We start from the raw sequence: 9,559 nt of genomic DNA on the forward strand, positions 1-9,559 counted from the left end.
TTCATGGACCGTGAGGACTGGTGTTGTACGGGACAGCCTCTGAGTTGTCCTTAAACAGTCACACAGAGCTTCCAGCAGCACAAGTTCATCCCAGGGATGATGGAAGAGCATCTTTAATCCCCCATGCATCCGGCGCTATTGCTCAGCTGCTGGCGAGGGGCTGCCGCTGGTGAAAACGTAGAATCCTTTTCGCAGGCTGCTGCCTCTGCTGGGCGGCCTCTTCCCGGGGCTGCTGTCAGCTGACAGAGGCATGTCGTGTCTGAGTTGTTCAATAAAAAGGAGCCTTGTTGCAGTGTTTGTCTTCTCGTAGGTGTCCCTTTCCTCTTCCGGCGTGGTTTGTAACCATTCGCGACAGTGACTACCCCAGGAGCAATGGACCATGACAGTTTTGTTCGCAGGCAGTGAACTGCAAGAAAGCCGGCCATTTGCTTTGGAAGGACCAGACCTGGCTAACAAGTTAGAGTGTAAATCCAGGGACCTGGAAGACTTGGGCTCTGCGCAAAGTCACTTCTTAGCCGTAGGTCTTCTTCTAGCTTCTGGGAGCCTGTGGCAAGTCTAGCCAATGGGAGACCACACCTACTAGTGCAATGGGCCCTAGTAAAGGTGAGGTTTGCTTTCTGCCCCTTGTGAGCTGCTTAGTGATATGAACATTTGTTCTTGGGAACTGAGACATTCAGGTGCAGGACTGTGTGCCCTGTGCCCTCGGCCTTTCACCGCCAAACCACAATTCTGGTTGCTTCTCTGCCATGGAAGAACGGAAAAAGCACGAGACTCCCAAGTGACCTAGAGCCACTCCCTTCCTCTGTATGGGCTCCAGTTTCCTTTTCTGAAAATGGTGTAATTAATCATACTTGTTTCCAAAACCCTATGCCTTGCTCAAGACACAAACCAGTGGGAAGAAGAATTTTAGAAATACTAACCAATACGGGCAAACATTTCTGCTAACATCTGACCGGTAGAAATGAGGTCACTACTGGTGTATGCCATTACGAAACTTTAAACCTAACTAACTTTAGGTTAACAGTTCGTGAGATGCGAAGAAGATGGTTATTATTTGTTTGCTCTCCACTGCGAAGCACGGGCTGGCACCCAGACTCCATGATAGGCAGATCCGGGCAAGGATCTCATTTCTGTTTTCTGGTAACAAGACATCAACAAAGAAACCAGTCCTTGGCTCCTCACAGTTCTTGCTTCCTGGGTGTGCTGATGGCCGGGGAGAGGCAGCAGCTTCAGCATGGGGTGTGCCATGCAGGCCGCAGAAAGTGGGCACAGGCCTCAGTAGACACCGCTGTTGTGTGAGATCTCATCTTCTGCCACGTTGACAGCAGGGAGTGGCTGTTCCCGTTCTGCTGGTTGGCCGTGTTGCTTTCCACCTGGAACATCGAGGATATACTAAAGCATTCATTTTTTTAATCTGCTCCACATCAAACCATGCATAATTTCATTCAAATATTTAAGGAGTGCCGTCAGATGACTTAAGACAGCCAAACTTAGAAGTTCGAGTCTATGTGTTCCTTAGCCCTGTTTGCAAAGGAGTGGAAAAATCCCATTCGAATTTTTGTTGTTTTGAGAGTTGAAGAAAGCCGTAGAAATTGCAGTTCAATCCCCTCTTTTTCTTGGGGCAAAAACTGTGGCTCAGATATGATCCTGTGGTAACTGAATTACAGCTGACCAGACTAAAGCCAGAGTTGCTGGAAGGGAGGATGGAAGAATGTCCACACACGATGGCTGGAATCCAGGCACAGGTCTTCTTCTACCTAGAAATCTGGTGCCTATTTCTCTTTGTCTAAATATTGGACTTGCTCACTCATCCATAGTTCTGCAGGTCTGAATCTGCCCACCAGGGGTCCCTTTTTGTAGTTTACACAGAAGAACTCTGTGCTCCAGGCAGCCTAAGCAACCAACGGACGTAGGGACCATTCATCCCTTCCTTTGTCAAAATTCTAACCCTCACAAGGCTTTTGGTTTTCATCATACTACTGTTGTAAATGGTTTTAACAACGAACCTACTCACACCTGAGGAATCCAGGGGTTTTCTGAGCGTGGGATATGATGCTCAATTAGCAGGTAAAGATAAACAAAGTGAGGGGTGAACACAGTACGGTGGCTTCCTATAGAGAGTTCCTTCTGACCCAGAGCATGGGGCCTGAGGGAGCAGCATGACCTTTCCAGAGAGAAGAGAAGCAATAGCAGCCGTTGCTCCCTCCCTCATCTGCCTAGGCCTGCCAATCTAATATGCTATCAGAGAAGAAGGTTTGATTTTACAGAATCAAACACCCCCCCTCACTTTTTCTGCTAACAACTGTGTGACAACATACTTTGCTTCTGTCCCCTGAGATACATTGGACACAAGGCCCTAATTCAGCTTGATTCCAGACATACCTTGGACTCCTCAAGGCTCATGACAGGCATGAAGATAATGTCTGGGCATCTTTTTTCCTGTCCCCCAAAGGCAGAGAGATGGTCTTTAACTGAAATTTAGAAGAGAGTGACCTGGGACGGTGCCCCCTGGGATGTAAGGTGCTTTCTGCACAGCCTGCCTTTCAACTGCAGGGAACGCTCCATTTTCCTGGCTTTTCATCACGTAAGTGACATTTCTTTGGCACTCATTCAGCTGAAGAGCGGCCACGGAATGAGTCAGTTCCATTTAATAATATATACCTATGAATTTTAATTGAAGTACAAATGCTGAATTATTTCACATAAGACAGCCACAGGGAACAACTCCCTCACTGACGTCAAGGGGGGAATAATGGGGCCACCTCAGCAGCTCCTCATGCCAAAGCATTAAGCAGTCTGAGAAGGCTGACAGCTCTGTAGCTGAAAAGTGGGGGGAAAGGTGGAACTGATCCCACATCCCCAACTCTTGGGGGGTGGGGGGCAAACAGCAGCCATTTGGAAAAAATTCCAAACCAGGAGGCCATGGTTCTCCTCTACCTGCTGTCAGGAAGCCTGGGATGCAAGGGGACCTCGTGACATGGCCCCAGCAGCCCACCCACAACTCTCTTTGGCTCCCAGATAATTTGATATTTTCGATCTGAGGCATAGGGCCTGTTGTATTCTGTTACCTGGTGGATATCTCCAGACGCATCGAGACAAGTCGCACCAACCTCCTTGGAGCTCATTGTTGGGCTGAAGCTGTGGAATCGGGCTGTCAGAGTGCCTGTCCCCACAGCCAGGCCTCCTTGCAAATCACAGCACGTTCTGTGCCCTCCACTGCCCCGACCTCTGAGACCAGACGATGATGAGATGAACAGTCTGATCACTGACCCTGGTCTGCTGGGAAATGTTTGCATTAGCGAATCATCTCTGGCTTCAGAAATCTTCCTAAGAAACCATAACACAATAGCTTGAGAATTTATATTCCTGCCCTCTCATCCAGAAACGAGGTTGAGGAGGGAGGATCTGATTGATCGTTATTCACTGATGAACCTACTTTTTTCTGGTCACAGTTTTCGTACTTCTGGGGGAAGGAGAAACAAAGAAAAGATACATCCAGCTTCATTTTCCTTCATAGGCCAGTACCAGAAAGCATCCAGGAGCAAAGCTGGGAATTGTTCCTGCTAACTGCCCTTCTGACTTGCTTTTCTGTCCTTAATAAATAAGAACAAGCAATATTTTCATCTGAGCCTTCATTTCAACCCCAAATTGAATGTTAATCTTATTTATACGTGGAAACCCTTGCCTAGGATCCTCTTCTCAGACTCGGGTGCCTTTCCTCATGATGGCAGTTCTCTGACGTAGGTTCGAGAAGTTCTGTAGACCTTAGTTAGAGCCTTGTTCCTTTAAGGTTCATGTTTTCCCCTTTGAGTTCCTCTCTGGTGGCGGGTGGAGTAGAAACAGGGACTGGGCAATAACTGCTGGCGTGTCTCATCTTTTTCCGCTCGCTAACCATATGTCCCATTGTTTCAAAGACATAATCACAGTTGGCATTTATGAAGTATTTTATGGTCCTGAAGCACTTGGCATTCATATATAAGTACATAATTATGAGAGACATTTAATGCAATCTTTATTCTCTAAATAGGGGGGAAAGGGGACAGTCTCAGGGAGGATGGTGGCACAGAGTTCTCAGCATCAATGAGTTCAGTTCTCAGATAGTTCTGAGTGGCTAAGAAGCCAGGCAAGTTATTCAGAAGGAATGGGGACCCTCAAAGTAAGGTGAAGAAAAATCAGTGTACATGAATTGGCAATATAAAATAAACACTGCCGTGCAAGGGTTATGCTAGGCGTGGGTAGGGAGGAAAGGCCAGGCGAATTTCAGAGAAGGGAGCGGTTGGGCTGGTGCAAGGTTTGCAGCGGTGACAGCGGAACTGGTTGTTCCGTCCCCATTCTGCTGTCTAGAAGCAGATGTTGTAACCTGAGTTCTCACTGCACCACCATCCTCAAGCGACAAGTCCTGATTGTGAACAGGCCACCTTCTGGAAGTTCACATTGGAGTTGTTGAATAGGGGGTAGGGTGGAATAGGGTGGGATAGGGGTTAGGATGGAATAGGATCTTTCCTGCAGATTGCCTTAGGAAAACACTTTAATGAGCGCTGTGAAAATCCAAATAAATACCGGGGAAGGAGGAAGTTTGATTTCATTCCCTGGCGAGGGAGGTATTATTTAAGTGGGTGGAGTGGAGCCCTGGGGGAGCATGCTTCCTACCCAAGAGGAGAGGAGAAGCTACTGTCGGGAGTGGCTGAGAGAGGCCCTCACACAGCCAGAGCCCAGGGCCCAACCTGCAGTGTTTCCTCTGCCTAGGAACCCATGGAACGCTCTGCCCCTCACCCGCCGGGGCCTGTCTCCTCACACAGCCCCTTACACTGTCTGTCAGACTGGAAATAAGGGGGACTCACTATCCCTCAAGTATGATGTCTGAAAAGCTGAAAACCTTTGGTAACCTCAGGGTGGGGGCTTTTAAAGAAAATCAGAAAGCCACGTGTTCCTTGTTAAGGGACATCTTTCCCGGTGGCACCCAGAGAACAGCGTTGCAGAGTCCCTGGGAAACATTAGAAGAAAATTATCTTCAGCCAGAGTTAATGGGGCCAATTTGCCGTATTTAAAACCAAAGGGTCAAATGGGCCATTACACAACTTGTGTCCAATCAAACCTTGTTTGTTCTCTCTATACCTGTCTTTGGTCTATTCACCTTTGTGAATGCCTTTGAAGGTCTTAGGCAATAATATTCCTTCGGTTTAGAAGAAATTACAGAGTGAGTCCCTGAGGCTCAGAAACCAACTTCAAGGCTTCTGGTCACCAGGACAACGTCTTGGTTTCTCATGAAATCCAGGGTTATTTAGCAACATTTACTAAACATGTGCCTGCTACCCCACCCCCATTTTTAAAGTTCAGAGTCTCCGGATATGTTTTTCTTGTAAGATAATATGAAGATGAGTTAGTTATGTTTCTTTGAAGATAATGTTGGTAATTAAATTACAACTGTATTTCCCACCTCCCAGTGTTCGACATAAACAGTGTCACATCTTCTTTATACACTTGGCTTCTGAGAGGTCAAGGTATATTTTATTCTGCTCTTTCTGTGTATCAAGAGCTGCCCTTCAAGACTTCTCTGACTAGAACGTGCAGATTCCAGGGATAATGTTCTGCTTACCTCCTTCCTTTAGCAATGGGTCACTAAGCTTTCCCCAGCATGCTGGTATGATGGGCTGTTACTCTCATGTAAGAGAAAAGAAACCAGGCACAAAAAAAAATCATCTGCTTTAAAGTCAGTTGTCAGGGCAGCACCAAGAGGCTGTGTTGAATTCTGACAGTTTGGAGTTATTGGGGTAAGTAGGAGGCAGGGGGATGACCCAGAGTTATTTGTCCTTGGGCCTCACCCACTTCTGCACACTCCAGTAGAGATCCCGAAGGGGTGACTCCTCCCAAGATGGCAGCCTCCCTGGCTGTAAGCCGTCAGTCTGGCTGCACTCTGCCCAGACATGCCCTGGTTTCCTCACAGAGCACTCCCTGCCTTCTCTGAACTTCCAGGCCGCAGGGCTGAGTGTAGGGTACAGATTTTTCCTTCTAGACATCTGGCTTCTGAGTGCAGTATTTTGTCTCTAAGGGTAATAAAAGCACATCAGATGTGTTCCCTGTACCAGGAACTTTGCTTTGAAGCACTGGTGAGCCACTTCAAAGGCTCAGGACCAGAGGGGGCCTGTGTCCTGAGGACTCAGAGGTGTGCCTATCCACCGGGACGCGTTGCCCACTAAAACCCGACTGTCACATATGACTAACTGTCATGTTGAAAACTTTAAACCACTCTGTCTTCAGAGTCAGCATGGACCGTATCATTATATCGAGAATCCTGTGAAATCAAACCTTCCTGTGTGGAAAGATGGGCAAATTAAAGAGAAAGCTGCCTGGCCATCTGCGCTCAGCAGAACGCTTTCGGCTGTTGAGCTGAAGCCGGTGTCTGGCTCTCTACATGTAGTCAGTGGGCCTTAAATCGATCTAGCCCATGATAGAGACAGCAAGGAACAGTCATTGCTGTAATAGTGCTCACTGTTTACGGACCAGCAGAGGAAAGTCGGGGCAGATACTGGCTGGAAGTTCTTCTCTGGACCTATGCTACCTAATTTACAACATATTGAAGTTAACTAAAGGTTCGTAGGAGAACATGAGCTCCTACTCCGGCCTCCCTTGGTATCTCTGGCTGCTTTTGACCAGCTCTTAACTAATGGACATTCCTACTCCTCTCTTGGCTTTTAAGTATTTATCTGTGAAGAAAAGCCTAGCAATACCTCTCTCGTGGGATACCCAGGAGGCTTATGTGAGCATGTAGATGATAATGCCCTGAGCTTAGGTGACCTCTGGAAGGCGGTGGTGGTCGTTTGACTATCTAATGCAAAGCAGCAGGGAAGGGAAAAGGGCTGGAGGGGACCCACTGGCACTTCGACAGTTTCCTGGAGATGTTGTTGATTGTCGATGCAAACTTTGTAACCTCAAATAAATTTTCGTGTAACAACATGCAGATGTAAAGATGTGTAGAACTGGTGCAGACACAGGGAAAGAGAAACTCGTTGCATAAAATTGAAAGGTATTCTAACTACAAACTAGATGCCTATCCCCTGTAGAAGGAAGAACCCAGACTTTCCCAAAGACCTTTTGACTGCCTAGATTCATACAGACATGGCGTGTCAGCTTTTATCGTCCTACTCAGCCTCACACCCCGTGAAAGGGAGGACACTTTCTGCCCACCTTGCCTCCTGTCCTTCTACTATGAAATCTGCCGTCTTCTCTTCCACTGCCTGGAAAACATGGACCCACTGGTCAGCAGCAGAGGGCACTATCAGCATATTTTGCACAGCCAGGTTGGAAAAGAGATGCCTCTGCCTCCCTACGTTCACTCGGGCATTCCCGTCATCAAGACTTGATTTAACATCCATGCTGGGGTTTCAATTAGGAAGGCTGTTAAATAAACATAAGATGCAGCACTTCCAGACCAAGAGAGATGACCGTGCACAAAATGAGACGAGATGCTGGTACCTGCCTCAATACAAAGACGGTCTTTGAGAGGTATTTGGTTGGGAGGTATTTAAGAGCAGGGTTCAGGGTGGACTTGTAGAGGATATAGGGAAACCTTGCAAGGCAGTTAGGCCACAGCGTGTCATCATAGGGTGTAGGGTATCTAAGATGAAAGGCATCGCAGGTAAAATAAACAAAACACGCGAAATCAAAGAGTCTTGCGTTGTGAAGAACCTGACTTCCACCATTCATAGTCGCTATCGTGGCTTACAAGGGTGGCGGCTTTCACAGCCCTGATGTCACTTGGCTCGCCCTGCAGTCCTGTGACTTCAGCTTTGAAGGTATTATATTAACCTGACTAATGAGAAATTGAGCCTCCTGGAGGGAAAGTGACTTGCTCAAAGTCATCCAAGTGATCACTGGTAGGGTTGGAGTCAAAACTAATTAGCTTTCCTTCTTGTTCATGCAGAAGGTATCATGAATTGGACCAAAGATTTCTATGGCTCACACCGTCTTATAAATTAGGGTTCTGGATGGTGCGTAAACAGGACATGTTTCAGCTGTTGTTTGGGCCTTGTGGTATTGACCAAGTTAGAGGAAGATACTGAGGCTTTACCCACAGGAAGACTCTGAGATTTGGGGAAGCCGGAGATGGGTGCTTTTATGCCTCAGTTGTCATACTAGCAAAATTTGCATTTGTGGTATTGTAGGGGAAAGACAGGTCTTATGGAGATCAATGAGGAATCCCTTACAGTGATTCAGGCTAGGAATGGGGAGCCTGGGACTGGTCTGCCCCAGTGGGAAGGAGTTTTACCATTGTGGTTATCTATGCTTGATGGTACATGGAAATAACAGAGCAGACAAACTTCTTTTAATACTTGGTTTTAGGGTCTCCATGAGCACCTCCACTCCCATCCTATTGCCTGCCTTCATTTGACTCCATGCCTACTGATCCCAACACACATCTTTGTGGGCATTCAAATAGCCTGAATCACTTGGGAATCAAGGACAAAATGGAAACATTTTAAAAGAAAGAATCATCAAGGAGAAAAGGACAAAAGTCAAGAGTCTAAGATGCAGAGGCAAGGAGAACATTCATGCCATCCTTGTAAACAGGCACCAATGGAAGGCTTCATTGGCTTCAGAGCAGCGGTTCCCTACCTTCCTAATGGTGGCACTTTAATACAGCTCATGTCAAAACTGTTTGTATTGCTACTTTATAATAGTAATTTTGTTACTATTATGAATTGTAATGTAAATATCTGTAGTTTTCAATGATCTTAGGTGAAACCTCCCCCAAAGGGGTCATGATCCACAGGTTGAGAACTGCGGTTTTAAAAGACTGTGACCTTGCTGGGCGTGTGAGCATCCACGTGGCAGCAGAACACTTGACTGGATAGTTTTATCACAAATACAGTTTCTACTCTGAATCTTGACGTCATTCTTTTTCCTTTTTTAACCTCACCTGATACCTTTATATGTGATCTTTAATACACACTTTTATGTAAATAAAACGAAGGTCACGGTGACTTCTTCAAGTTGTTTGTGTTGGTCACTTCTCTCTTAAAATGCTTCCAAAGATGTCCAAACACATCAAAATATTTTTCTGGTGTGAAGAACTCCGCATAGCGAAGCCTCTGTCTACTTTACCAAGCCCTTCCCACTGTCTACCTACGTCCCTTTGTTCTCTGTTGCTTAGCATCTCCATTTTCATCGATGAAATGTTTATAGTCTGCTCTGTTCTATTACAAGGGTGGCCAACCTTTTGGCTTCTTCAGGCCATATTGAACAAAGAACAGTTGTCTTGGGCCACCCATAGACTCTGGAACATTCTCGTCCTTCCACCACTCCTGCTTCCACAGAAGGGAGGTGTTAAAAATGGCACAGTCCTGAGAGAGCATGGACAGCTGCTTTACTCTGGGATATCATTTTCCTCTAGGAAGCTGTACTGGCTGGATTGTGGGTCAACTTGACAAAAGCTAGAGTTATCAGAGAGGAAGGAGCCTCAGTTGAGAAAATGCCACCGTGAGACCCTGCTGTGAGGTATTTTATCAACTAGTGATCCATGGAATACTGCCCGGCCCATGGTGGTTGGTGCCATCCCTGG

Source organism: Arvicola amphibius, chromosome 10 (genome assembly GCF_903992535.2).
Source record: "Arvicola amphibius chromosome 10, mArvAmp1.2, whole genome shotgun sequence".
In the NCBI taxonomy this organism is placed as follows: domain Eukaryota; kingdom Metazoa; phylum Chordata; class Mammalia; order Rodentia; family Cricetidae; genus Arvicola; species Arvicola amphibius.